Consider the following 27873-nt stretch of genomic DNA (forward strand, 5'->3'; position numbering starts at 1 on the left):
CGACTACGTTATGTTTGACGGCTATGAGGCACTCGGGCGAGACAAAAAGTAAGCGTCCGCCCCGCTAAACTCGGCGTGACTTGTTCGGTGCCCTCTGGCTGTTTTATTTGCATGCTCACGTAGCGGTTGTGTAGCCATTGTCAATAGCGCGGCCAGCGTATCGGCTCGAGCGAGCTAATTACCCGTGGTCAATCCTGCCATCCGTCAGGGCTCAGTGGGCCACGGCGGATATCTGGACCATCTCACCAGCGAGGGACCTGTCAAGGCTTCTCGACGCGTTCCGGCTAATGCACCCGTCAGAGGCGCTATCGCAGCGAAACCATTGACCGGTCCAGTGGCTCCCTTCGCGTCCTCTAACGCCTGCTGTTTTCTTTGTGCCTCGCATAGCGTGTTCCGTTGTGTCATACGTTCTGTGATCTATCTTCTTGTGTACCTTGCTGTATGGCATTGTGTTATTAGTGTAGCGCCTTCTAGTGATGTTGACAGTATTAAATCAAATTGAAATAGGTTAAATTGTGTTGTACCGGACTCTGTTATTCTGTAACATATACCGTGCTCTTCTGAGTTGCCTTTCATTGAGATATACCATCTTATCCCTTGCATTGCGTTATACTGCCTCTTCCACTGCATGCTGCATAGTGCTGAGCACTGCGGTCAACACACAACACAGGGTGGAAAGTAAAGCTTTTGTTCCGTATGAATACACACGCATGGACTTTGTTCCGGCGTCAATAACTGCCAATATCAAATTTCCTGCTAACTTAGGAGCTTCTGCGCAAAACAGTTTTTGAGTACAGATGATACCGCACTCATATTAAAACGCTCTAAGTCGGAGCGCCCACATATTCAACGAAATAAAGGAAAGAAACAATCACAAAAATGACATGAATCCATCGTTAAAAGAGTCCCCTCTAAAAGGCAGCAGATCACTCACCATTCGCGGTGAAACTTTTTGGCTTATAACCCCCATGACTTGTCAGTAACACTCCTCTCTCTCACTCACTCACTCACTCACTCACTCCTTCTCTGGAGGAAGCCACAACTGCAGCACCATAGCGGCTAACTTATACTTACTGCATCAAACTGTACATGCATACGAGATGTACACTAAGCAACATGCTGCAACTATGGACGTAAATATGCGGTCATTCCTCGCGCTTATACGCAATCAGAAGTCGTATTTTAAGATCGCAAATGTGAACCAGCCGGCAATTTTTTTTTTTATGCTGCCAATGCATTTCAGCTTTCCACTCATCAGCGTGTTCCCACAAGTCCGAAAACTTCCCAAAGAGAGAGAGAAAGCAAGGGTAGGAAAGGCAGGGAGGTCAACCAGAACAGCATCCGGTTTGCTACCCTACACTGGGGGTGGGTAAAGGGGAATAGAAAGAGGAAGAAAGGGAGAGAGTAAGTACTGAGTACGTGTGGGAGAGACAGCGTACACAATGACACTATAAGCGGTCTCTTAAGCCCGTGCACTTCAAGTACCGCACTAGTGCACGAATCGCTTTTCGAGCCAGTGACGGTTGTGGCCACGGTCCGAGTATCTTTGACTCGGTGAACGGTCTCGAATCCAGTCGGCGTAAATTTGCCCGCAGAGAGAGGCGTTGGACATCGTAGCGAGGGCAGGTACACAATAGGTGCTGGATGGTCTCCTCGCACCCACAGGAGTCGCACATCGGGCTCTCGGCCATTCCCATACGGTAGGAATATGCGTTCGTGAACGCCACTCCCAGCCACAAGCGACACAACAAGGTTGTTTCGCCGCGGGAAAGGCTAGATGGCAGTTGTAGCCGTAGCGTGGGGTACAGTTTACGTAATCTGCAATTGAAGGCACAAACCGACTTGCTCAAACACGCGGCGAAACACCCTAACCGTTTCTACGTGCTCGAGGCACATATAGACAGGCGTGGTATGAGCTTAGGCTCATACAGCCACCGAACTCCAACAATAATAACGCTGCTTTGTGTCTGGCAGTTCATGCCCGCTTGTGCATGTCGGTTAGCAAGGGGCGGCGCACGCCACCACTTGCTAACTGCTTATTATTGAACACGCCACCTTGCTTGTTTGCTTTTCCTTTGAACTGTAAAGGCCGATAATTCCCGGCTTCCACGCTCACACGAGATAACGTGCAATTGCTGGCAAGTACAGGGCAGAGCGCTAGTATCTGCGTGAATTGGGAACCAGTGGCGCGCGCAGGCCCAACAGCTTGGTCCTTATCTGGAATGGGCAGTGCTCGCGGCAGCAGCAGCCTTGCCGAGCGCGACATGGATCCAGGAGCCAAAGCTCGCCACATAGCTTTCGAGCCTCTCCGCGTCCCTGCGCATGGCGACCAGAAACTGAAACTAAACAAGAAAGAGAGCCGACGCCACGCGCGCGACCCAGGCATGTTTCCAGCCCTTCCCATGCGAGCACAGTTCCGGGGCGCCTGGCTGGCTGCGTCTATCCGAAAACTGATGGCCGGCTGCGGGCACGGGTCGCCACCCAGCGTGCTCGAAAGGCTCTAGGATTGCGACGCTAATGCGTGGCAGCGCGGAACCGAAGGCGAGGTTCTCGCAGTCGCACGGCGGCGGCAAGAGTCGGCTTCTGGGCGCCACGACAGCGAATGACCATTCGCGTTGTTATTGATTCTGGCACGACGCTAGCAGGCCCGCCGCTATAGAGGCAACGGGCAAAAGGCACGGCGCCTATTGCGCTGTCGCCAATCGGCCTCTGCATAGTTGAGTGCAATAGCGCGAATGTTCTGTTTCTATGTGGAGCGCCGTGTTACGTTTTGACAGTTTCGCAAAATGCACAGTTAACTTTCTTGAGGATCCCCTTAGCAATATTCAGAAGGCTCCTTGAATTTATGAGGAAATAAATGGACAGAAAGTTGGCTTCCAAAACGCTAAGACAGTGTTGAGTCATCGTTCAGTATGTAAATCCTTCTCTGGTTTTCTGCTAAGCAGAGTAAAGCCAAAACTTTCTAAAGATTTTGCTTGTCGTGCGATTATGATAGGAGGCATTAAATAAGAGTGCCTCCAGGCATGGCTAATCGTCGTCCGTAAACTAGATTATTATTTGCTTACACTGATGTCTGCGATCAAATATAAGCGTGACCAAGGCGCGCTTCCACACGCGTTGAAGTAACAGTGGAGAGAGTTGCACGTTTCACTAAAGGTGCGATTCGGTGTAGGCAGGAAAAGAAGTAGTTATTTCAGAATTTGGAACTAGCTGCCACTACGAAGCGAGTAGTTCAATACGCTGGTGCGAGTTTTCTATTTGGGATAACGAAAATCAAGAGTAAATACCGCTCCAATTCAAATTTCAAAACAAGGAAGTTATTACAGCCGTATACAGTATCATATTTTAGGAGCAGGACAAACATCAGTACTCCCGCAGTATAAATGGGCCTCGAATGTTCGTGCATACAACTAAGACCCGCGGCAAGCCGGTCTTGCTGTCTCTCATTGGACGAAGCAGACAGGCGGTGTTGTGCGTTGCCTGCTTTCGACCTAACGGCGCGTGTACGCACAGCCCGGTGTGCCTGCTGTTATCACTAAGAGGGTGATAACGCTCCGGACCCTACATCGACCCTTTGGGCGTGTATCCGCTTTAGATGCCCGTTTCCGTCGGATGCGAGCATGGAATCTCTCTCCCTCGCTTCACCCATTCTACTTTCTTTCAATATATACTAGATTTCACCACATGTATGTGTTTTCGCGTTACATTGTTCAGCGTGGTGCGTGTTGCTGGGCGGGAACGCCGGCGCGCACCGTAAAAGGGTTACGGTAGGAGACCATTTGTAGCGGAACGTCAGAAGGCGTTCGGCGGGAAATGTTCTGTCGAGGAAACGCGACAACGGCGCAGGCGGCCGAGAAACGCACGCTGAGGGGATGTGGTCCCCTAAGCTTTTAGCGCACTTTATGCTTGCAGGAAAGCTTGTAGGCAGAGAAGCGTCCCGCTTCTAAGAAGGCCTACCTTCATTAACGCCGCAGGCGGAATTTCTGCAAGTGTCATCCCTCTTTTTATTTATTTTATTTATTTATTTAGTCATACTGTTAACCCTCACTTGAGGGTCGTTACAGGGAGGGTCGGTAATTGAATTGTACATAGAACAAACACTGAAGATCATTTGTAGTAGAACATTTGTAATACATAGAACATTTGTAGAAAAAAAAAACACAGCTACATGCAAGGAACAAATATAAGCTATACAATGTGAGCGAAATACTTATCAAGGCCAACCTCAAAATCACTCATAGCATTTTTTTTGTACCACATCATTCGGTAATTCATTCCACATTTTAATAGCGTCAGGAAAGAAAGAAAAGCGGAATAAGTCTGTTCGAGCTACTATTGGTTGCACGAATGTACTGCGTGTTGTTCGTGGTAACCTTTTGTGAAAGAGCGTCAGATAATCATCCTTGTTTATTTTCACATCTGCGTGTAGTATTTGAAAAAGCAATTTCAATCGCTGCTTCTGCCTTCTTGATTCCAGTGGTTCCAAGTTACATATTTTTAACATTTCAGTTACCGAGTCACGTCGTCGATATTTAGAGCAGATAAAGCGAACTGACATTCTTTGAATTCGTTCTAGTTTATGTTTTAAAACCTTTTGATGGGGGCTCCACACAGCACCAGCGTATTCTAGGCTCGGACGGATATATGTCTTATATGCAATCAACTTGACTTCTTTCGTCGCCTGGCGTAATTTCCTTTGCAAGTAGCACAACTTCCTGTACGTTGATTGACAAATATTTTCAACATGAGGACGCCAGTTCAATTTATCTGTTATGGTTATACCTAAATATTTGAAGCTACATACTTTTACCAGTATATTATCAGCAATATTATATGTGAACGAGATCACTTCCTTTCTAGGACGAATATCCTTTCCTTTCACTTCCTTTTAAGGAATCACTTCCTTTTAAGGACGAATATCACGTTAGCACCGGCGACGCATACGCGGTGTAGGCGCAATATACTTCTGAAACTCCTGTGTCACCGTAACGATTTCTTCATGTATAAGCAAGTTACCGTGCGTCATGAATATACAATATTTTAATACTTATATATACTTATAATACAATATTAATACTTAATATACTTATAATACAATATTTTAATGAATAGCCAATATTTTAGTACCTAAAATAATGGCCCCAGGTACATCAATGTGACGTCATAAATTTAAATGTACTTTTTCGTACCTGCTCTGTCGTAGCGCAGTAAATGTTCACGAAATTTCACGAAATTTCACGTTCACTAAATTTGCGCAATTCACGAAATTTGCTTTGGATCCTTTAAAATATAATATAGTGCATCTTTACTCACGGAAGTTAAATAGGCCTGAGCATACGTCGTCAAAATCAATGGGATCAGGGCGAGTTGGCGCAGGAAATTGAGGAGGCGTCACCCTCCGTCTTTCGCTTTTGAATCTTTACTGGCTCGTCAACCCTACTCCCACAGCAGTACTCTATTTTTTTCGTATTATAGAACAGTAATCTAATTCTACGGCTCACGTCCTTTCTCTTTAGCCTGCCTTTAAGATTACATAACGCTCTGATTCAAGTCATGGACACGTTCTAGGAAGGGCAGTTATTAGCGCCGTTTTTTTTTCCTTTTTCTGACATGCTCCTACAATACGAACAAAAAAGTGGAGCGCCTCAAGTTAAAGTAAATGAGCGGACATATGCGGGGTAAAGGCTGACGGATGCGTCTCGGAAGTATCACGAATGTTTTGTCGTGCCTGTACGCTGCAGCTAAGCGCTATGACAGAAGTCGGCAGTCCGCCTCTCGGTGATGATGGGATTCTCGAGTGCTTCAAATCAATAGGGACAAGCGAGATCTGTGGAAGGAGCGCGAGCCGCTTTTGTTTTCGTTGCCTGCCAGGTATTCAGTGGATCACGTCTTCGCTTTCTAAGGCGCACCCAAGTTCTGGCAGCGGCCGAGAAGACTGCGCGTAGAGACCTTGAGCAAATGCTGGCATGTCTACCTGTCAGTGAGAGAACCAAGATTCCTGTAATTTCGAAACTGTTCTTACCTGTTTTTACATTAGTTTGTTTCGCATAAGATTGCGGGACGAGCAGTGATTGGAAAGTTCATTATTCTATTTTCTGGCCTGTAACAGATCAGGTTTTCTGAATCTATGAAAGTGATTGTGTAACTAAATATTCAATTTTAGTCTAGTCAAGGGCAATTTTTTTCTCTTCAGAATATTCGTACAAGGTGTTCTTGTGGTCGTGCTACTGTTTCATGTCCTTGCCTTCAGTTTCTTCTTACCACAGGAAAAGCGCAGACAACACACTGTAGTAGCCTAGTGGCTATAGCGTCGGGTCTGAGCTCAAGGTCGATAGTTCAATCCCGGCCGCGCCGGCCTTATTTCGATAGGGGTGATATGCAAAAACGCTCGTGAATTAGGTTACGGTGCAGGTTAAAAAACGCCAGATGGTCAAAATTATACTGGAGTTACCGACTACGGCGTGTACCATAATGAGATAGTGGTGGTGGCACGCAAAACGACAGGACTTCAGGTTTGCTACACTCATTGTTTGCAATGGTAGTTGATTCTGTTCTGTTGTAGATTAGTTGCTGTGGAGTTATCGATGTAAAATATCTATGCTACTCCACTTCTCTGTGTGCTGCAGCTTGAAACATTCTTAAATACGAATGCTTCTTGGCGAACATTTGCCGATTTGATCGGTCCGTCCGTCAGTCCGTTCGTCCGTCCGTCCATACACACGTTGCCTCAGCGAAAGCGCACAAATACGAAACCGTTATCGCTTCTGTCCTTCTGCTGAGCAATCAGGTGTCGGAAATGCAACTGAGTGTTCATAGAGCACTGTGCTTCATTCATGCTGTAAAATGTGGAACAGTACAGCAAAGATGCGTGCAGTAGTGGACTGTAAAAATAGTGACTGGTATATTAGGGATGGAATGAACCTGTGTGATCAGATCCGCGGACATTTGCTGCATAAGCAGACTGCCTTTGTTACCGACTTTTCGCAATCGACGGCTTCCCTCGAGGATAAAAAATTTCACCCTTCCGACGAGTTGTATCGTTAACCACCAAAGAAAGTACTTTATGCCCCGAACGAGCGCGAGAGTGACTACTGCTCGTTACACAGTGACAAAGACAGTAGCGCCGCTTCTTGGCATAGTAAGTTTTTCGCATTTTATCTAAACATATCTATCTCAACTTACACGCCAACATAACCCATTATATCGCCAAAGCATCAAGAATAAGTAAATAGGCGGGCATTTCAATCAATGCGACGAAGCATGGGTGAGAGCGGCTACAGCGACTATGCACGAATGTACGAAGTCAAACGTTTCGTGACGGTCCACACAGTAAGCGAGTGACTAGCGATAATACGTCTTTGTTACAAGCTGTGAGTACAGAAAATCCACATTCCAAGCCCATGTGCGTAGCAAGAACAAATCCATCGCAAATGAGCACACCCAGGGGCGATTTTTAGCCTCGCTTTTTTAGTACAGGCACCGTATACGGCGCCAGAGCTCTTTTAACAAGGAGTAACTAGCACCAAAGCGCTTACATGTCCTCTGAAGTTGTGGCCATAGCTTCTTGTCGTCCGCCCAGCCACCGTCTACAATATCCACCAAAACAAAGGTTTGCTGAGCCGCACCGGTGTCACGCACATGCATCATAAACGCGTAGGCAATGGAGCCAGCTGGGACAATCCATGGACGCGTCAACCCGCGATCAAACATGACGGTTCCCACTGTATTGCCGTGAAAGGGGTCTATAACACAGAACTTTGTTTAACATGAGGAGCCTTCAAACTCACTAAGCTATTTGAAGCCAGAAGGACGAAGTTTAGGCAAATGCATGTACAGGGATTATTTCCACGCTGGCCGAACCCCGTCGCTCGCAGCTCCCGCAGACGCTAGCGGCAGAGCTCCCTCTAGTAATTATTCTATGAGATTTATGCGTCGTTTGTGTTCGTTGCCTCCAGATATACGGATGCATCTACCGCCTGGGTTAACACGAGGTGAACAGACCATGCTGTAGCGTCTGTGGCTAGGCTTTGCATTTACAACCTCATATGCTTTGCTTATCGGAATGACCAACAGCCCCACGTGCGACACAAGCGGCAGCGATGAGACGCTGCAACACATTATCTGTGTCTGCCCGTGATATACTGGCCAGAGAGAAGTGATGTGCAGAGTGCTGGACCAATTGAACAATCGTTCACTGTAAGAACTAAAAGCTTTAGGTCAGTGCTCCCAAAGAACAACCGCGCTGAAGGCCTTATTAGCGTTACTAGTAGTATCTTCGACTAGTCGCCTCCGTCCATCGAAGAAGAGTGGGGCAGATCGGGCGTTCCCCGAACTCGGAGGTAAAGGACAAGCGCGCAAACTGAACGTGTGGCTTACTCTCGGAGGAGGAAATGACAGGTGCGAAACCACGTGACTACTACCAACGTCCGATATTTCGCCTATCCAAAGCTCCCGGCGCTGCCGTGAAAACCGGCGGACGCGCCGTGGGACGAGTGTTCGTCGAGACGCCAGCATGCAGTGGCCTAGGTTACCTGTAGGTTACGGTGCGCAGTCGCCAACAGCAGCGACGCTGTGCTGTGATGACGTCGCGGGAAACGCTTCAATATCGACGAGTGCTCCAACGACAGGACTCAGAGCACCTCAGAGCGCTCGAAGATAGAGAGGGATGGAGAAGTACAAGCCCAGTGCAGGGCGCGCACCCTCTTTCATACAACCGAAAACAATGCCGATCGCGAGAGCACTCTAGAGCGCTCAGAAACGACCAGCCGAAGATGCCATAAGGTTCCTGCGGTCTACGAGGCTTCATGATAGACATTAAGAACGGCGCCTCCTACCGCTCCATAGTGTACGCGGTTTGTCTGTTCTCGTCTCTCTCTCTTTCTCTATCTACCTCTTCCACTCTCTTTTTATCCCCCTTAACCTTTCCCCATGTACGGTAGCCAACCGGAACTACCTCTAGTTAACCTCCATGCCTTTCTATGCAACATTTCTCACTAACTCTTGTGGCTAGGGCTTTGGTCAGATGTATTTCGGCATCTGGTGGCTTTCTGACAACATATCGAGCCTCAACATATAGCGCTCTGTGGTGTGTGTCTCTTTTCTGTGTGTGTCGTCCAAATGTTGCGCAATCGAACCGTTAACATGCTATACTAACACGCCAAGTCTTCAACCTTGGCAAATATCGAGCCCCAAGAAGTTCGTGCTCCGACGAGTAGGTGGCGGTAAGCGTAGAGAAGTTTGTGTATTCACCTATTCAAGATTAGATGGCGAAAGGGCTTTTTTTTGGGGGGGGGGAGGGGGGACACGAAAACGAAAGGACCAACGGAACGGAGCATAAAATTACCCCGGGCACGCAGCCAAAGAAGGCTACATATTAAGAGAGATGAAAGAAAAGTAAAAATAGTGTCACTGAAAATTCGACCTGACCCTCATACCAACATTTTTTTCAGTTCGCTTTGTTGTTCAGTAATGCCTTCCTCCGTTTTTCAGCTCCTGTGTTTGCCCGCAAAGCACCATCCCTCTAGCCATTGCAGAAGCAATATTGATTGAAAGAAAAGTTTAAACTGTGTGTTTTTCTTTACCCCTTGTCATTCTTTTGCCTCGAAAAGCCGTTTCACTCATACGAACACCATTTGTAAACGGACGGAGCACCTAGCAGCTTCCATAGCATATGACTCTCCGATACATTTTCCCTTTATTTTCATTTTTTACATATTTTACTATTTCGTCCAATCTAGACCGTGTCGCAATGAACGCGGGACAGGGCGCCCGCTTCGATTTCCATTTCCAGGCTTCGCGCTAACGCCGCCAGAATGCGACCAGTGTCGTCGATTTCTCTTTCTTTTCGTTTGAGTTGTTTTTTTTTTTTTCATTCTCGCAGCTCGACACTTTCCATGAATGCCGTATAGTCAAAAACAAAATGTTTTTCGTGCCTCTGTATGTGCATTCTCTGACGCAAAAGTGGCGTAACTTCCCTTTTTCTTTCTCTCTCTCTCTCTCTCTGCGGATATTATGTAGCACTGTGCCACTCATTTTTTTTCTTCTAAAGCTTACGTTCGCTGCGATGGCGCGCATACACACGCCGCTACGCAGCGACTCGTGCGCCGGTGCTCTCAAATGCGCAAAGAGACGCAGAGAAACGGAGACAATTCCTACCGCTGAGCGTCATTCCTCCGACTTCCGCACACGCCTCCTTCCTTTGTCTTCAGCTAGGTGCTTTTTCAGACGCCATACACATAGCCACCCGCCTCAAATTTCTCTCTTTCCCTCGCTCGGTTTGTGTCTTCTTCTCTTCTGCGGCTCGCAGGCTTCCCAGCGTTGTAATGATTTCTGAACACTGACGTCCGCACTTGCCGAAAAACAAGAGGGGGTTAGTAGGAGTCAGAGGGCGATGGAACGGGTCGTGCAATTTTAATTTGCTTAGAGCGTCGCTCGAGAGAAAAAGCGAAGAGGCGAACGATTGTTTTTCGCTCGAAGTCTGGCGGCCTGCCGGGCGTGCGCGTCGAATCGATTTGAACAGCAGGCGTAACAGGAACCAAACGATGCGGCCTACAGCTGCACGCCCATATATATATTTCCGGACACCTTAGTTGTTTTCTTGCACATCGTGCTTGGCTAGAAATAAATTACTTTTGTCCCTTCCAGAGATAAAGCGCGCCAGGAACAACTAAGCCAACTGTTTGAAGCCATGCTTTCGATTAGTGTGCACTATCAATAACAATCCCACGCGTTCATGCGCTTAATTTCTTTTCTTTTAAGCACGATTATTTAGAATGCTGTAGGCTGCAGGCTAAATTCTCTTGAATGTAGTAAGCATTCGCCGCATACATTCAAACCCTGGCCCAGATAGCGTGTCTGTGGCCCGTCCGTAATTAATCTACGCCTCTTTGGTCTCATTTTAGGAAAGGCAGATGGGCGAAAGAAAGAAATTCGCCTTCATTCCACTATGTTTAAGTGGATCTACAGCGAAGCTGGTGCAGACGTTAGACAAGTACCACCGCCCCCCCCCCCCAACTGACATTAGAATACGTTACGCAAGCACCATCACCACAAGTGTGCGGGCGTCACACGCGTCCGCACGTGTGCGGAAGTGCAGCATAAATCCTTATTCTTCTAGGCCGTCCGCCAAGCGTCAGTGGCTTATTGAACTAAAATAATGCTTAAAATTTTATTACGTCAAGAAATTCGTAAAGTACGATGTACACACAAGCTACAGTCATGATATCATCGGATTGTAATTCGAAGATACGGTAAAAGATAATTCTGCTACGCAGAAACTCCAACAGAAGCCCATTTGCCAGCTGCAGCATTTTGGAGAGCACGCCCCGAAGAATCCTGACAAATTAGAGGCCAACAGCTTCGATGTAAAACACCTAAGCACTTCTTATGAGTTTTAAATGCGAAAGCATTGATGACCACTTGAACGCTGCTGGGAGGTCCTTCGTGTGATGAACTCCTCGCGGGCAAGCGGGCACGTTGAGACGCTTGGCGCGTTTTTGATTTGGCCTTACCTATGATAAAAAAGAATAGGCGCAGTTAGAACGCACCCGAGAGCTTGCGTGGCTAAGGAACGCGCATATAACACAGGCTTCCAAAGGCGAGAGCAAGGGTGGCGTCGCGGCGATGCTCTCTCCCTTCAAGGAGCACCTGGCGGGCTACTGCTGCAGCAAGTGTTCGCATGTGCCTAGATTTCAGGTCTAAATTATCGCCTTCCTGCCCACAGACATTAACCAGACGTCGCATGTCACTTTGCTTGTTAGCTAGGAACACAATGTCGTCCGCATAAAACAAACCTGGAAGCTGCTGCTCTACCACTGTACCCAACTGTTTGTACGAGAGATTAAACACGGTATTACTTCCCTCTAGCTCCCTCTCCAGCCTCACCAGGTACATCATACGTACATCACCATGTGCACCTGTGCATCGGCGCGCCTAGCAGTTCGAGATGTCAGGGGAGAGGACTCGTCCCTTGTCCATAAAAGGAAGCGCGCGTTGGCTTGTCTCCACTGGGTGTTGCAAGATTGGGGAGTCCGAAGCGCTTCCGGAGGGTACTGTGCAAGCAATAAAGGGAACACATTGGGTACTACATGGTGGACTACTTTGGGAAACTACATTAGGAAACAAATGTGAATCATAATAGTTTCCCAATATAGTCCCCCAATGCGTTGCCTTTAATGTTTTAGCAGTAGCCTCCGGATATGTTGCAGGATCCCCATTTGTTTCGCTCAATGAGCTATTTGACGCTTTTGCATCAAAAGAAAAACATACCATGGTTTAACTGCCTCGTGTGGTGCTTGCCTTGTTTTAGAAATGTCAATACAGTTGCAATACGATAATGAAAATAAGTGAGCTCTTAGGCTGCATGCGATAAGTGCAAAATGATTTATGACAACAGCTTCTATTCTGTGGCTTCTGCTTTGATCTTTAGAAGCCGGGTCTGTGCCTTCTGTAATGCACAGGCCCAACAGCCTGAACACTGACAAAACTCAGAATTGTTCAAGAAAAAAATTACAGGTGTTTACAGATCAACAAAGAAAAACAATTACGTTAAGCGTTGCCATGCGTAGTGTACACCGGCACCAATATACTTTTGATGCTGCAAGAACGGCGACCACTTCATTTATTGTTTAGGTTGGCGCTCTGTTCTGCGTTATAATCTTTTTTATATATATTTGTGCCGTTTCGCGTCTCCCTACGTTTTTTTTTTATAACTTGCAACAGTGATAACTCCCTAACTTGTGGCATAACGCCAACGACAGCTTCATCGTTCTTTACAAGCACATGTCCAATGCTCGTGAAAGCCGAATGACTCCTTTTTATTTTAACATGCAATTTGTTTTTGATTACGTCTTTAAGGTGATCTTAATTATTTTTATTCGTTTCAGCTTCTTTAAGTTAGTCTTCTCTTGCCACAGAGCTTTTTCGCCAGTACGTAGTAGCAGCTACTGAATGCCAATGATTTCGAGGTAGGGGCAAAGCATTAGAAGGAAGAAGACAAAGTGGGAAGCAACAAACGAGCGAGCGAATCAATCAGCAAACTGAACGAGACATCGCCGTCACCTTGCTGCTGGAAACATACTAAAGCCGTTTTGATCGAGTTCTTGCAACCAGAGTCATTAGTGTTAGCATGGTCCAACCAGAGCTGCGAGTGAGTGCCCAAACTCGTCCTCTCGCGCTATTTCTCTCTCTCTCGGAGAGCTGCTGTGTGACTTAAATACGTGAAACTAGTCTGTTAAAATGGCTGTAATGATGTTATTAGAAATTGTTAGGTTATTTTATCGAAATGAACCCGTTCGTGCGAAGAAGAATAATGCCGAACTTCAAGTCACTTTTCACTCACTTTATAACTGATTTAGTGACGCGGGCCCAAATTATGTCCACCTGCCGTTTCTTTACGTATACCTAAATAAACTAGGGAGAAAACTGGGAAGGCAAGAGATGGAAATTCAAGACGATGAGCAAATTGAGAACAAGGTAAAAGCGGGAGCCAACGCTTCGACAAGTGGACTTGTCTTTTACACGAGGGCATTCTGCATTTGCTCCTCGCGAAATCAAACTGGCAATTTCATGATCGGCAGAAGATCTCGTAAGTAGTTAAGACACTGATGTGGCTTTACTGCCTAATGAACTTATACATGCCTACATCAAAAGGGGCAGTGACGTGTTGTAGAATATCAATCAATCAATATAAGTGTTGTAGAAGATCTATCTATCTACATACCTATCAATTTACCTACCTACCTACCTACCTACCTACCTACCTACCTACCTACCCATCTATCTACCTACCAATCTATCTATCTGTCTATCTATCTACGTACCCATCTATCTACCTACCAATCTATCTATCTGTCTATCTATCTACGTACCCATCTATCTACCTACCAATCTATCTATCTGTCTATCTATCTACGTACCCATCTATCTACCTACCCATCTATCTATCTGTCTATCTATCTACGTACCCATCTATCTACCTACCCATCTACCCATCCATCTATCTTTGATCCATCTATCTACCTACCCATCTACCCATCCATATATATATCTATCTATCTACCTACCTACCTACCCACCTACCCACCCATCTATCTATCTATCTATCTATCTATCTATCTATCTTTGATCCATCTATCTACCTACCCATCTACCCATCCATATATCTATCTATCTACCCACCTACCCACCTATCTATCTATCTATCTATCTATCTATCTATCTATCTATATCTATCTATATCTATATCTATATCTATATCTATCTATCTACGTACCCATCTATCTACCTACCCATCTACCCATCCATCTATCTTTGATCCATCTATCTACCTACCCATCTACCCATCCATATATCTATCTATCTATCTACCTACCTACCTACCTACCTACCTACCTACCTACCTACCTACCTACCTACCTACCTATCTATCTATCTATCTATCCATCTATCCATCTATCCATCCATCTATCCATCCATCTATCCATCCATCTATCCATCCATCTATCCATCCATCCATCTATCCATCCATCTATCCATCCACCTATCCGCCCATCCATCTATCCATATATCCACCTATCCGCCCATCCATCTATCCATATATCCATCTACCCATCTACCCATCTACCCATCTACCCATCTATCTATCTATCTATCTATCTATCTATCTATCTATCTATCTATCTATCTATCTATCTATCTATCTATCTATCTATCTATCTATCTATCTATTACAGCATATACCTATTTAATATTACAGTATACAAAAACAAAATCTATGTGGGTAGAGAACAATAAAGCTACAAGAAAGAAACACCATAAGGCACTCATTAAATGTTCCGATGGCGCGTGGATTGCTATGCGCAATGCTTGAATGCTACGTGAAGAGATCATACTTCAATACTTCAATGAACACATCAGTGAGACACCCTACGCCTCGGACGTTAAATGCATTTTTCACAGCCACTATTAATATGGGTATTCCTTCGAGAACATTCATATGCGGGTGTATGCAAACTGACTCCCATGGTCGTCTTATCTTTATTTCCCCGTTCCCCACGGGTGCGTAAGCCAACAAGGCGTGATCCTGTATACCTCTCTTACTGTCCTTTTTTATCGCTTTCTCTCATCGAGAACAGGCACACTATAAACACGCTTGAAGCTGTTACCTGGCGCCGCAGTGACATATTGATAAATGCTGGTAATTTTACTCCAACTTGTGTAAACTTCAGGTCTTCAGGTGTGTGCGTGCGTGCGTACGTGCGTGCTTGCGCATGTGTTTGCGCGTGTTTGCGCGTGTAGCTATCAATGGTCCATGTAAAACTATGGCATCATTGCGCCTACGGGAATATTTGCGCATTGCAGGATGACGCAAGGGGGTGCAATGTACATGCATTTATTTACTGTTAGAGCTTCGGTATTTTGGTTTCGTGCGCACACTGAGATACACTGCAAGTATGCAGCCTTGTTATTACAAGAGCCATCGCCCAGTCACTGTATTTTTACGGGGATGCAACTTTAATCTATACATTAGGACGGACTTCGGCTCTGGCGATGCCCGTATCATCAAAAAGTGTCTGGACGAGACATTTTCAAGCAAAGGCTGATTTAACAACCCTTTGTTCTTCCACTTATGGCCAAGCTACATTGGTTCTGCTAGCCATGGGTCGATCTCAAAGACAAATAGCAGAATTGTGCGATTTTTCATCGCAGTTTCAGGCGTGCGAGCAAAAGTTCCCGAAACGACGTTCGGTCAACGCTCTGCACGTTGCGCACTGGTCGTTCTTCACTTTTCTTCACTGCACTGCACGCCTGGCGTCAGAAAGTCAGAGGCTGCATTGCAAAAGATGCGCTATACGTTTGACGATGCGAGCGGCATTCGATGCCCTTATGCGTGCAGTTTGATATTGCGCAAGGCTCTTTTCGTGCCGAAGACTTTCCATAAGTGCTGCCACGGTTTTCGGTTGTCCTAACCGTTTCAGATGCTAGTCTGGTTCGATAATGTTTTGCGAACTTCGGTAAAACACGAGTTTTCAAACCAGCCTAGTTTCTCTATATCTTCGATCTCCCATTTACTTATTTGTACCCGTTTTCCCCTTTAGGCATGTATTATGGTCATTGCTTAATTCCCGCAACAGCGGTTGGTGTTCATTCACTTCTAGAAAAAGGATCGTCTGTGTAAAAGTGGCTAATATGCTCGTACTATCTCAACGAAAAAGGGACGATGAAAAGGAATCGAAATATTCTATAATCTCAGAAATGACGTGGCTGTTTAAAACACAGAGCTAGATATTTAGAAGCCAGCAATTATAAATCGCTATGAATGACAAACGATTAACTTATAATAATATTTTAATTATACATGATTATAAACTGAATATTACAATTATTTCTTTTGATCACGGAGATGACACGGATTACAACGAGCTGAAACGGCGTAAATCTCACGCTCTCAAGCTCAAGATAATTTGTATTCTGGCATCATTTAGTTAGACAATTTTGTTTGATTTGTACTTGTAATATTATACGTAAACCAATCTCTGTCGAAATAGGGTATGCCTCGTCATAAGGCGGTCGTCCTTCACGCATCCGTACTCATGCACCACCTCCACCCCCTCCACCCCCTCCACCCCCTCTTTTGCGCTCGACCCCTTAATAAAAGAAAAAGAAAGAATCAAATAAATTAGAGCCATAAACATTTCTTTTAGTGCTTTGACCTGCAATGTCGGCAGTAATGCCGTTCTTTCAATTAAAGGTTTCACGTAAGAAGAAAGTCTATCTTGCTATCGGATAACAACGAAATAAAATTTTATTTGGTTTTAAACAACCCAATTCACGGTAACGACGGGAGCAGTGCAGCGCTTGTGTGCACTGTAGAATATAAGGTTTCGCGAGCAGTGATGCAGCTCAAATAAGTTAACCCGAACAGAGTGCTCCATTTATGCACTGGATCACGCACCGACAGACATAACAAAATCGCATGATACAGGTTCAGTGCCCATAGAGTGGAAAAAAGCCCGGATTATCCTCATCTACAAAGTATGCGACACTACTACTCCTAATTACCGACCAATCTCATACTAGAGAATATTATTCTCAAACACATCACCTCTTTTGTTGAAGCCAATAATCTCCTTGACCCTTACCAATACGGCTATACAAAAGGAATCTCTCCACGACGAACACAGCTAATCGAAACTGTACACAACTTCGCGGCGGCATTAGATAGTCAAAAGCGAAGTGATGTAATATTTCTTAATCTGTCTAAAGCATTTGATCGAGTGTGTCATAACAAACTTATATACAAGCTTGTCAAAATTCTAGGAAAGAACAGCTCGACAATCTCGTGCGAAGATTCTCTTACAGGAAGACCACAGTATGTATTTGTCGATGGATGCCCTTGTAATCCTGAAGCTGTGTTATCTCGAGTTCCGCAAGGTACAGTTCTAGCTCCGATGCTTCTTTCTCCGTGTACATAAATGACATTCATGACACCTTTCTTTTTTCATTTTTCCCTGCAGAATTGTGCGCAGAATCCGAGACAGCAACCTTTTTCCACAGGAGATCGTAAACTGCACGTCTATTGAATGATTTTCAAAAAATCATGAGCCATTCTACTTTATCAAGGTGGATGACCAGCGAAGCTGTTTAGCAGACGACACAGAGGAGACTCAGAATATTAAACATAGGTACGAACTCATTTACCTTGATTTTTATATACATTCCCGTGGACGACGGGATCGCCACCACGGGAGAACGGAGGGAAAGGAGATACGCAAGCGCTTGGAATACAGACAAAGAGAGGGCCGATCAAACGTAGAAATGGCCGACGTGGGCCAAAGTGTAGTGTCTGTTCTTATCAGCTTAACATTTGATACGAGTTGTATTTGGACCCAAGATATTAAACTTATTTTTGCAAGTTGGCGGAGTGCCTGAAGCAACACCTCCACCACATCACATCCACCGCGGGTGGACCAGGTATTGTACTGTCTTCAATATAGGGCCACAGTTTTTGGTCTACGGACACTGATCCACTGCAAAACTAGCCATATACAACTACGCTGTAAAAATATTATCCTAGTTCATTTTCTAACCTAGCCATAGCAGCCTAGCGTACAATATTCTGTGTTTATGATGCCTGCGTATTTGCAATTATGAATATCTTTGATGAATACTCTTGAGTAACACATGCACCTATCTTTTGTGTTGATTCCCCAATCCTGCTACAGTGTCAAAACAGGCTGACAGCATGTGTAAATAAATAAATAAATAAATAAATAACAAACAAATAGAGGCATTGAGCGTGATCCTACACAGCCAGCTAGTCGCTGTGACCGAGATTCGACCGCACCCTACGGCGTTCCACAAAGACAAGTAAGCCACAACTCAGCTCGCCAGGCACACATAAAGTTGCAGAAAATAGGCTCAAGGTCTTCTTCCACGTACAAAAGACCCTTTATCCACCTACTATTCCGAACGGTGTCATTACAGCGCGAAATAATTGCGTCAATGTGCGCTGGCGCCGATCGGAGGCGCATAGGCCCCGCAGAGCAAATGTCTACAGCGCGCGACAGGATCAGTGACACGTAGCAGGAAATTAACGTAGACCGCCGTTTATCTGGTGACCTGATCAGACGTATAAGAAGTGATCCCCCGCTCACCTTCGAACGGGCACGAGAGCGTGGACGCGCGAAATGTCGAAAGACCGGTGGCGACGCGCGTGACGACGAGCAGAAACAAGGCGGCGTGTGCGGTGCCTCGCCGCCAGTTGTGCGAGCCAATAATGCTGGAACAACGCCTGCGCATTATCAGATGGTGATGCCGTGGGCTAAGGCGTATGCTTTAGCTGCAGCAGCGTATAGCTATGTGAACGCAAGGCAGAATTTGCACGGCACGTAGGCACGTAGGCATGTGTCGCCGTTACCGTTTCAACGCAACGACGAGGCAGGATTGGGAGCAGTGGCGCTTTCCTTAATGAGACTGCATGCCTTCAAAAAAAAAAAAAAATCTAGGCGAAATTTTTCGATACGTGTCACTGCAGTGTATTGCCCGTCTGTAGAGATGAAGGTTTTCTCGTAAACAGCTGGACAATTCGAAGACGTATCCTCCACAGTATGTGTAGGGTCCTTCTTTTTAGGGATAATCCAGATGTCTCGGCAAATTTTGCTCTTTTGTAAAGAATAATAATACATGGAGGTGTCATTGAACTAATGGCTGCTGCCTACTTTTTGTGAGCAGGTGGTCAATTCATATCAGTTACTATTATAAATTATATAGTAGTGTAGTAGTATACTACTACATAAATATGGTATATGCCTCATTCCTTCTAAAAACTCAAGCGTAAACTACCATATATAAAGGTGGGTACTATATATGCAGCGCATGCCGGACGTCAGTGAACGAAAACTTGTCGCTGTTTATTTTTTTAATAGCAGTGTTTAAATGAATACGACAATGGCGCATTACATCCCATTTCCTGCACGCCGCGTAATGTAAATAGCGGTGAATTTAGCTCTTACAGCTCTTACGTTGCTGTGCATTGCGAACGGTAGCTGTAACGGTCAAATGGCATTTACCTAAATGCTTAGTGAACTATGATTGACTTGTCTAGTTCATATTCCATTATTCTTGTTGCAGGAATGTGTATTGAGATCCAGTAAAACGGGACAATAGACAAGGACGAACGTTTTACAGGCCTCTACAGTAGACACAGAAAAGCTCCCAAACACATTTGATATATCTACGTCAACAAGCGCTGGTATCACAAGGGAAAAAGAATCAGACCTCCTCAGCAGCACACCCTTGTGCACTATTTTTTGTTACTTTATTCCTTCGTTAAAAAAATACAGGACACCGAACACGCAGATGCGACCCAGCCTTTCAGCAAAATTCAAATGGGCCACGGCGGCCGCATTTCGATGGGGGCGAAATGCGAAAACAACCGTGTGCTTAGATTTAGGTGCACGTTAAAGAACCCCAGGTAGTTGAAATTTCCGGAGTCCTCCACTACGGCGTGCCTCATAATCAGAAAGTGGTTTCGGCGCGTAAAACCCCATCATTTTTTAAAATTCAAATGTTTAATGCATTTTTCTATCTCCTGAAGGCGTCCTGAAACCGATCGCACGTAAGAGCGCTTCTACTTAAAGGACACCCGAATACGGGCGAGTCGATACGGTACCCACGCTAAGCCCGTTAAGCCTGGCTTCCTCCGTACGACGCGTGGGCTTCGAGCAGGTAAAAAAAAAAAAAAAAATGAGCAGGGACACGCACTGTGTCGTAAGGAAATCGGGGAGAAGAGGTGCATGAGGAAGAGGACGGAGACGACGGAAGAGAGATGGCAAGAGAATATCTCTTCGAAGGCTATCCGGCGCCGTACGGAGGGACGATTTCGTAATCCCCACCGACGACCCGTTTCTCGATCTCGACGCCGGTGTACGTTGCGAGGGTCGAGCGACGCGGGTGATTAATCGCCGCGCCGAACACCGGGCGACCGACTTGCATCGCGATACGCATGCGCCGTTACCACACGCCCGACTGCGTTTGTCGCCCCCTGGCCCCCTTCTTCCTTAGTGCCGCTTTCTTTTCGGAAACGTACCCGCTCCTTATCGCCACCGTCGTGCATTTTATAAGGCACTGAATTTTTTTCGTCCTTGCCTTTGGTGCACTGATTTTCTCGCGCGCACCGGTGTACACGCTCGGCAGCCACGACTTTTGCGGCTTCTCCGTTGCCTGCTAGACGGCGCGGTGCGCTGCGCTTCGTATGCACGCAGACAGTCGGCGGGCGGCAGGCCATCAGCGCTCCCCTGCAGCGCTGCGCTTGCGCCTCCTTTTAGAAGAAGGCGGCGTGGCATTTCACGTGCAAAAGGACGACTTCCCGCTTTTGGATGCTACCGCAAATACCTCAATATATGGACCCGTTCAGTGCGATTTCTGACGGACGGTGAATCAGAGGACGAAAACGTGTGAGCTCACGAATTAGAACGAGAGAGAGAGAGAGAGAATCTCAACGCCCAGAGCCGCAATTCAGACTGCGAGACACAGTTTACCTTTACCATATTTATTTTCCACATGCCATCTTTCTTCTTTCTTTTTCGCAAAATAACGTTGACCTCCAAGTTAGCAACTGCTTCTCAAGCAAACCTTACCAAGTTTTCCTCACTCGTCGTTGTCTTCCATGTAGCTCACGTGCTTCCATGTGGCTCACTCAAGGGTAACGCAATATGCCACAGCTAATGGGCGCAACTATTCAGTTCTAAAAATGAACTTTTCGTTAAGGTCGCCAACCATCACACAAGGGATTCATCATAGATGGAAAACGTAATAGCAACTACAACAAACTTGCTTTTCACTCAGTACAGTTTCTCAATAATAATAATAATAATAATAATAATAATAATAATAATAATAATAATAATAATAATAATAATAATAATAATAATAATAATAATAATAATCCACATATTTGAAATAATATAAAAGTGAAGAAAATGTAAGCATAATGTAAAGGCAAAAGGCACGTCGGCTACCTGTTAACACATCAGAAAACAAATATATTGAACTCTCACTTGAGTGAACTTCAAGGGACCGAAGGAAATAGTTCACTTAACTGAAAGTTCCCTAAACTGAATATTCACTAGACCAACATAGGACGTGGCATATGGAGTCAAAAGTTTGAAGTGCAATTCATGGAGCAAAAGACATGGCATCCATAGTGTTAGAAATGTGTGAAATGAAATTTGTACATATCAACAAGTACAAGGTTCATAACAGTTATAATGCTGCCTTTCTCACTTAGAAAAAAAATCTGTAATCTTCTTCTGCACTTGTACATTTAAAGAACAAGAAGTAAGAGAACTGTCCAAGGAGTGAATGTTTTTGTACACTTCTGGCACAGCTTGCTGTTGAGACACAAAGTCTCTCAACTTTCCAATGTACCCTACAGCCTCAGCAAGAGTTATAGGCCTTGAAACTGGCTCGGCGATGTTACTTTGTGCATGGCCTCCGAGATTACGTGCTTGCTCGTTTTGTGCGGGCAATCTCGGAGGCCATGCCTCGTTGCCGTTCGTTTTCCGCGCCGCCGCTTTGCCCCAGGGGCGCTGTAGCGCCAGCGACGTTACATTGCCGATCGTAAAAATAATGTAAAAATAAGCCTTAGTCCTCTGAGCGAGTTCGTTAAACTGAAATATTGACTATTCTGAAATTCGTTTAAGTGAAACATTTTTGCGTAGAATCTATAAGAAAACTGCCGGGGATTTTTAAAAAGTTCGTTATTCTGAAATATTCGATAAACCGACGTTCGTACAACTGAGAGTTTACTGTATATTCAGTCAGGAGGCATTTCCTTTCCCACTGGTGTAGAAATCTGAGCCACATAATCTGTACGTAGCAGTATCCAAGCATTTCTCCGGCAAACTATTTTCTTTTCATTTATTTTTTGTAATGAGTGATTAGTAACATTATTCCTTATCTTTGAGTCATTTCTTTCTGGGAAATATGCCTCGCCTTGATGTCAATTGTTGAGCATGGTTTAGACATCAAATGTGGATTAACAGCTATCTAGCAGAGAGCAGACGGTGCTATTTTGAACAGAGCAAGGACAGAGTTCGAAACTCAAGTAATGAACATCGCACAGCCTCATTACCCCGTAAGCATTTATACATATATAAGGTTGTACTACGCATTTAAGGTTATGCAGATGTAATTTCAGCAGATTATTCATTTCTCACGATCCTACGTTTCTCGCTCACAAGCGCGTGCCAGCACGCACAAAAAATGCCGCTCTCTGTCATTTCGAAAGATATCTCTCCTAAAATGCGACACATGCTTTTGTAACTTGATGCTTTGCTGAAATAGCCGTAGAGGGGTTAGTTATTAGTAGCTAACGCACGCGAAAAATGCTGAGCTTTAGGCTATATAATAGCCATACCTGTTAGTATGTTCGACGGTTTTTCGGGTGCCTGAAATCACTCGATTCTTGCCCTTTTGCTATTGTGGACAGCATTTACCTCACTATTCCACGGGAAAAGAAAAATTATCTCGGTTTTCCAGTTTTCACCGCTTCCAATCACCAGCGGTATGCAGTGACTCTTGATATATAAATACAAGCAAATATGTTCAAGAACTAAACAATATCGACCGCCGAGATGACATTCTCGTGTGGAGTCAAACGTGTTTCTTGTTCAAGCGAAATTTTGACACCCTTAGATTAAAACTCGAAAAAAGCGAAAAGGACGCATAAACCACGCCTCGGGTGCAGACGTGTATATACCCCTCACCCACCTCCACCCGAACAAAAAGAAAGTTAAATACAAACAAATAAGAACAAGCAAAGAAGGTAAAGTTATGTGCACGAGGAACACCATATAGTGGTCGGCGGAGTAAAAATGCATCCGTAGCGTAATTGCGGAGAGCGGGCGCACTTGAACGGAGCCTGTCCGTTCTGTGGTTCAGCCCTTCCACCCGCTGACCTTTGACAGCCTCTTGCCGTTTCCTCCGGCTCTTTCTGCGGAGCAAATACTCCACCATCCGGCCAAGTGGCTGATTAAGTCCGCGTCGCGAGAATCCAATGCGCGGTGCGCTGTCCCCTCTTCAGCGAGGAGCAGCCCTAATGAATAGAGTAAGCGCGCGCGTGTGGAGTGAAGGTAGGCTGGGTTTCGTCTTTGCCTATCTTTAATTCCTGTTACCTTGCGAGCAGTGAAGCGCTAATCAGCAATTTACGCCTTAATTTGATATCTTCAAGCCACTTCTGTTAGAAACATTTTAAGCAATGCTCATTATAAAGCGGTTATTTAATTAAGGCTATGAGAGAGAGAGAGAGCAGGCGAATAAGCCGCCAACCCTTTGGTAATATTTCTGCTCAGATTTGTGAATCAAGAAACCTGTGAAGCTTAACATTTCAAAGTTTCACAGTGGATTACGAAGGACTCCGTATTAGAGGGCTCAGAATCAACCTTAGCCCCTGGGGTTCCTGCGACGTGCACCCAAATCACTGTACACGAGCATTTTTTTTTTTGCATTCTTCCCTCATTGGAATGCAGCTACGGTATTTGGGATGCAACTCGCGGCGTATAGTCTTCAGCAGCGCAACGTTACTGCCACTAATCCAGTGAGGCCCTTACATCTGTAAACAAAACCACGTTGCGAGCTACGTTAAGATTGAAGCCCGAAGACGTTGTTGGTGTTAGTGACATATGTACAACGTGGTTACCGCCTTGTTGTTAGTCAGACGACCAGTTCCATGTGCCCCACACACTATACAGCGTTGGTGCTGCGGCATATGAATCGCAATGCCACCTGAACCTCAACATCAGGAACCATTATAATGGCTCAAGATCATCCGATCACGACTGACATTAGCACCGACACGCTTAGGGCCCATGTTCGTCATGTTTCACGGATGCAATCAAGCTCTCTTGCCTGCCTGCCAGAACGACGACCAGAGGCGTCTTCATCCAAGGAGGTCAACATCCATCGTGCCTCACTCCCATCGGGCTTCATACTCTCAGCACGTTCAACCTCAGCTTTGTGGTGTTTAAAACAACCTCAAGTGCGTCTTACGGTTCCAGCGATAAGAAAGAAGACCGACCTGCCTACCTTGGCATTGAAGCAAGCAGCTCTGGATTGTTTGCACACTTTCTACTTTGACCGAGTCCACATATATACGGATGGCTCTTCCACTCAGACCAGTTCCACTGGCGCAGTGGTTATACCATCACGATCACTAAGCACCCGATACAAGATTTTTTACTTGACAACATCGACCGGTTCGAAACTTGTTGCCCTCCGAGGTGCCCTTGATTATATTAACAATCAACCGGCTAATCGGTGCGCAAATTTCTGCGATTCGAAGACGGCTTTACAATGTCTTCTGTCATCTCTTCGTTGCGGGTCCTGTGAACAACTCGTGTCGGAGATACGAGAAATGCTCGATCATATAATCGCGAAAGGAGACGACGTCGTGTTTCAGTGGTTGCCTGGCCCTTGCAGTATCTCCGACAACGACCTCGCTGACGAAGCTGCTAGGAAAGCACACGAAGGAGCAACCCTTGTTTCTATACCTTTATGCAGACTGACGCAGCGCAACACTTAAGCAAGATAGCGCACCGTATGACATTGGAGAAGTGGCACACATTTTAATTCACCCAACATCGATTGCATTCCCTCGATCCATCTATGCCACGGCGGCTGGTACCAGGGCTTCCGCGTAATGAGTAAACAAAGCTGTGCCGCTTACTCTTGGGCGTCGCATTCACCAATGCATATACGTTTTTGATTAGAATGGCCGATAGCGCCGAGTGCAATGCCTGCAGTGTCTAGGAAACTATATAACACCTACTGTGCTACTGCTCATCTTTCGAAAATGAAAGACATGACCTCTGCACAGCTCTCAACCAGTTAGATAGAAAACCGTTCATCTTGAACAAGATCTTGGGACCATGACTTCGCATATCGCAGCTACAAAAGGCCACGAAAGCGCTGCTGCGATATTTGGAAGCTACCGGATTGAGTCAGCGTCTGTGATCTGGACGAAGTGATCGGACGATATCCCCACTGGTCTTTCTGTTCTTTTAATCTTTCCGTCCCCTTTTCCTTTTCCACAGTGTAGGGTAGCCAACCGGGCTCACTCCTGGTTAACCTCCTTACCTTTCATTTATCATATGCTCTCTCTTTCTGTCTCTCTTGGTCCGCTGTTCATTCACGCAGAACAAAGCAAGCAATAGTTTTCACATGCCTTTCAGCCATTTTTCGTCGCGATGATCATTTAAAATATGTCACATTAATAAGCTTTCCACTTTACACATAACAGCACTTGGAGGAAGACGAAACGTGACCACGTTGTACCAATCGAACTTGGCATATGCATGCCCGTGTAAAATTCAAAAGAGTTGTCCTCATACGTTGTAAAGGGTCGAACTCTGACCAATCTGTTTCTTTTTTTTTTTTTAGGGGTTCCTTCCAGGCAGTAAACCTTGCCTCGTAACATAAAAGGTCAAACTACACCACTGGGAAGCATGGCGAGTATATTTTTATGTCTAAGCTGAATGACGTACGAGTGTGCGACTACAATGATAAAGGGAATGCCATATGCGAAACATCCTTGGAGCAAATGTGACATCGTTATCAAAGCGGGTTACTTCTTGCAGGGTAAGCGACGGCCTCGCAATTGCAGTCCGGGTTAGGCGTAACTATATAGGCAGACTGCACGAAATAAACTATACACACACTGCTTCATCTGGACAGGCACTCAGGCTTGCTCATAATGGCCAACTTCGCACAGGTCGGTTAAATCAGAGACTGAAGAATGTGGAATAACAGGAAAGGCCACCCGACAATAAGAGGCTGTGTTCCAAGTGGAACGGCAAGCCTCGAAGGAAAAATGCCGCTTCAGAAAGCATACCGGCCTTACACTACATGGGGACAACCGAATCCACGATAAATACCGCGCACAAAAAGGCAGAAAGCAAAAGACAGCTTATACAACAAAGAAACGGAAAAGATAGGGCACGAGGTTAACAAAGACTGAGTCCAGTTCGCCACACTAAACTGGGTTAATAGCAAAGTGGAAGAAAACATAAAAATTGGGGACACAAGACAAAGACGCTACGGAGACCCAGCCGAACAAATATGTTCATAACCGCCTCACACACGATTTCGCACTCTACCCGGTTTATTTCAGTACTGCAACTATGGTATTATAGATTTCTGCTTCCAGAACGTGCGGGGCTGTAGGGTCCCAAGATTATGCTTTTAGTGGAATGTTTTCCATCTAGCTGACGAAAAGTGGTGGACAGAAACAGTCGTTGACCTTCGCGGCAAGAGCAGTCGCAAAGCAAGTGTTCTGTAATCTCTTCGTGCCCATAAGCGTTTCGAACAGTGTTGTCGGCAATTCTAATCTACAATGAGTAAGCGTTGGAGAAAGAGAGGAAGGGGAGAAAGGGCAGCGAGAAAGAAGAAGACACATGTTAGCTTTGGTATATTACACATGGCGAAAGAGAAACAAGATAAAGAAACAAGATTTGCTCCCAAATCGAAACGCTGGCTCAAGCTTCAGGCATCTCTTATTCATTCACTGTTAAGCCCAGTGAGAAAAATAGAAATATGAAACGAGAGAAAGAAGGGAAAGAGAGAACACTACATACACTCGCTATGTCAGCTTAACAAACCGACAAAGAAAACACAGGGCTCAGATTTTTGAGGGCCGCCTTCGTAGCGTTGCGTCATCTACATAGGGAGATTTCGGCATGGCTATTATTTCTCCCGAAACACCTTTGTGTATGTCTGCCACAAGGGCTGCTTCAGAAACTGATCTATGCCTGATACCAGTTTGTGTGAAAAGACCTCGGCGAGGCGACGTGCTATCTCAATTGTGTGTTTTTCTTTTTCTTAGTTTTGATTCTATATTTCCTATCATCTCTTTGAATCCCTGCAGGGTGGCAAACAAAAAGCACCTCTAGTTAATTACCCTACGTTCTCTACTCTCTCTTACGCTCTCTGATATCTTCCTGTCGATAATGTATAAGACGCAAGAGAAAGCGTCAGCACGTATCCGATGTATAGGGGCTAGCTAAACATGGGTGGAGGGTAGCTGTCGTAAGCGAAAGAAAAGAGAAAATTGATGTCAAAGTTTTATTTACCTACTCAAAGAAGACGTAGGCAGTAACAGCTAGTACTTTCTGCGATAGAAACAAGAGGCTGAAGAAACGCAATAAAGAAGAAAACGAACAAACAAACAAACAAACAAGCAAGCAAACAAGCAAACAAAGACAAACTCTCCGGCGGCGTCTACTTTAACCCTGATTAGAGAAAATGGTCTGTCTATACAATCCAACCATCCCAACGCTGTGCGCTTTGCCCATGCCCGCGTTGCTGTCTATACAA

General features: G+C 45.4%; 1 protein-coding gene and 1 non-coding gene across 3 annotated transcripts in view; one reads left to right on the plus strand and one right to left on the minus strand.

The window, feature by feature from the left end:
* The window catches only part of LOC142582420 (kin of IRRE-like protein 2), a 394020-nt gene that overhangs the window by 290174 nt on the left and 75973 nt on the right, over window positions 1-27873 (minus strand). The gene's annotated exons all lie outside the window — the stretch shown is intronic.
* On the plus strand, window positions 17818-18007 carry LOC142583789 (U2 spliceosomal RNA). The gene has a single exon (XR_012828656.1). It is a non-coding gene; the product is annotated as a U2 spliceosomal RNA (small nuclear RNA).

Source organism: Dermacentor variabilis, chromosome 5 (genome assembly GCF_050947875.1).
Source record: "Dermacentor variabilis isolate Ectoservices chromosome 5, ASM5094787v1, whole genome shotgun sequence".
Lineage (NCBI taxonomy): Eukaryota > Metazoa > Arthropoda > Arachnida > Ixodida > Ixodidae > Dermacentor > Dermacentor variabilis.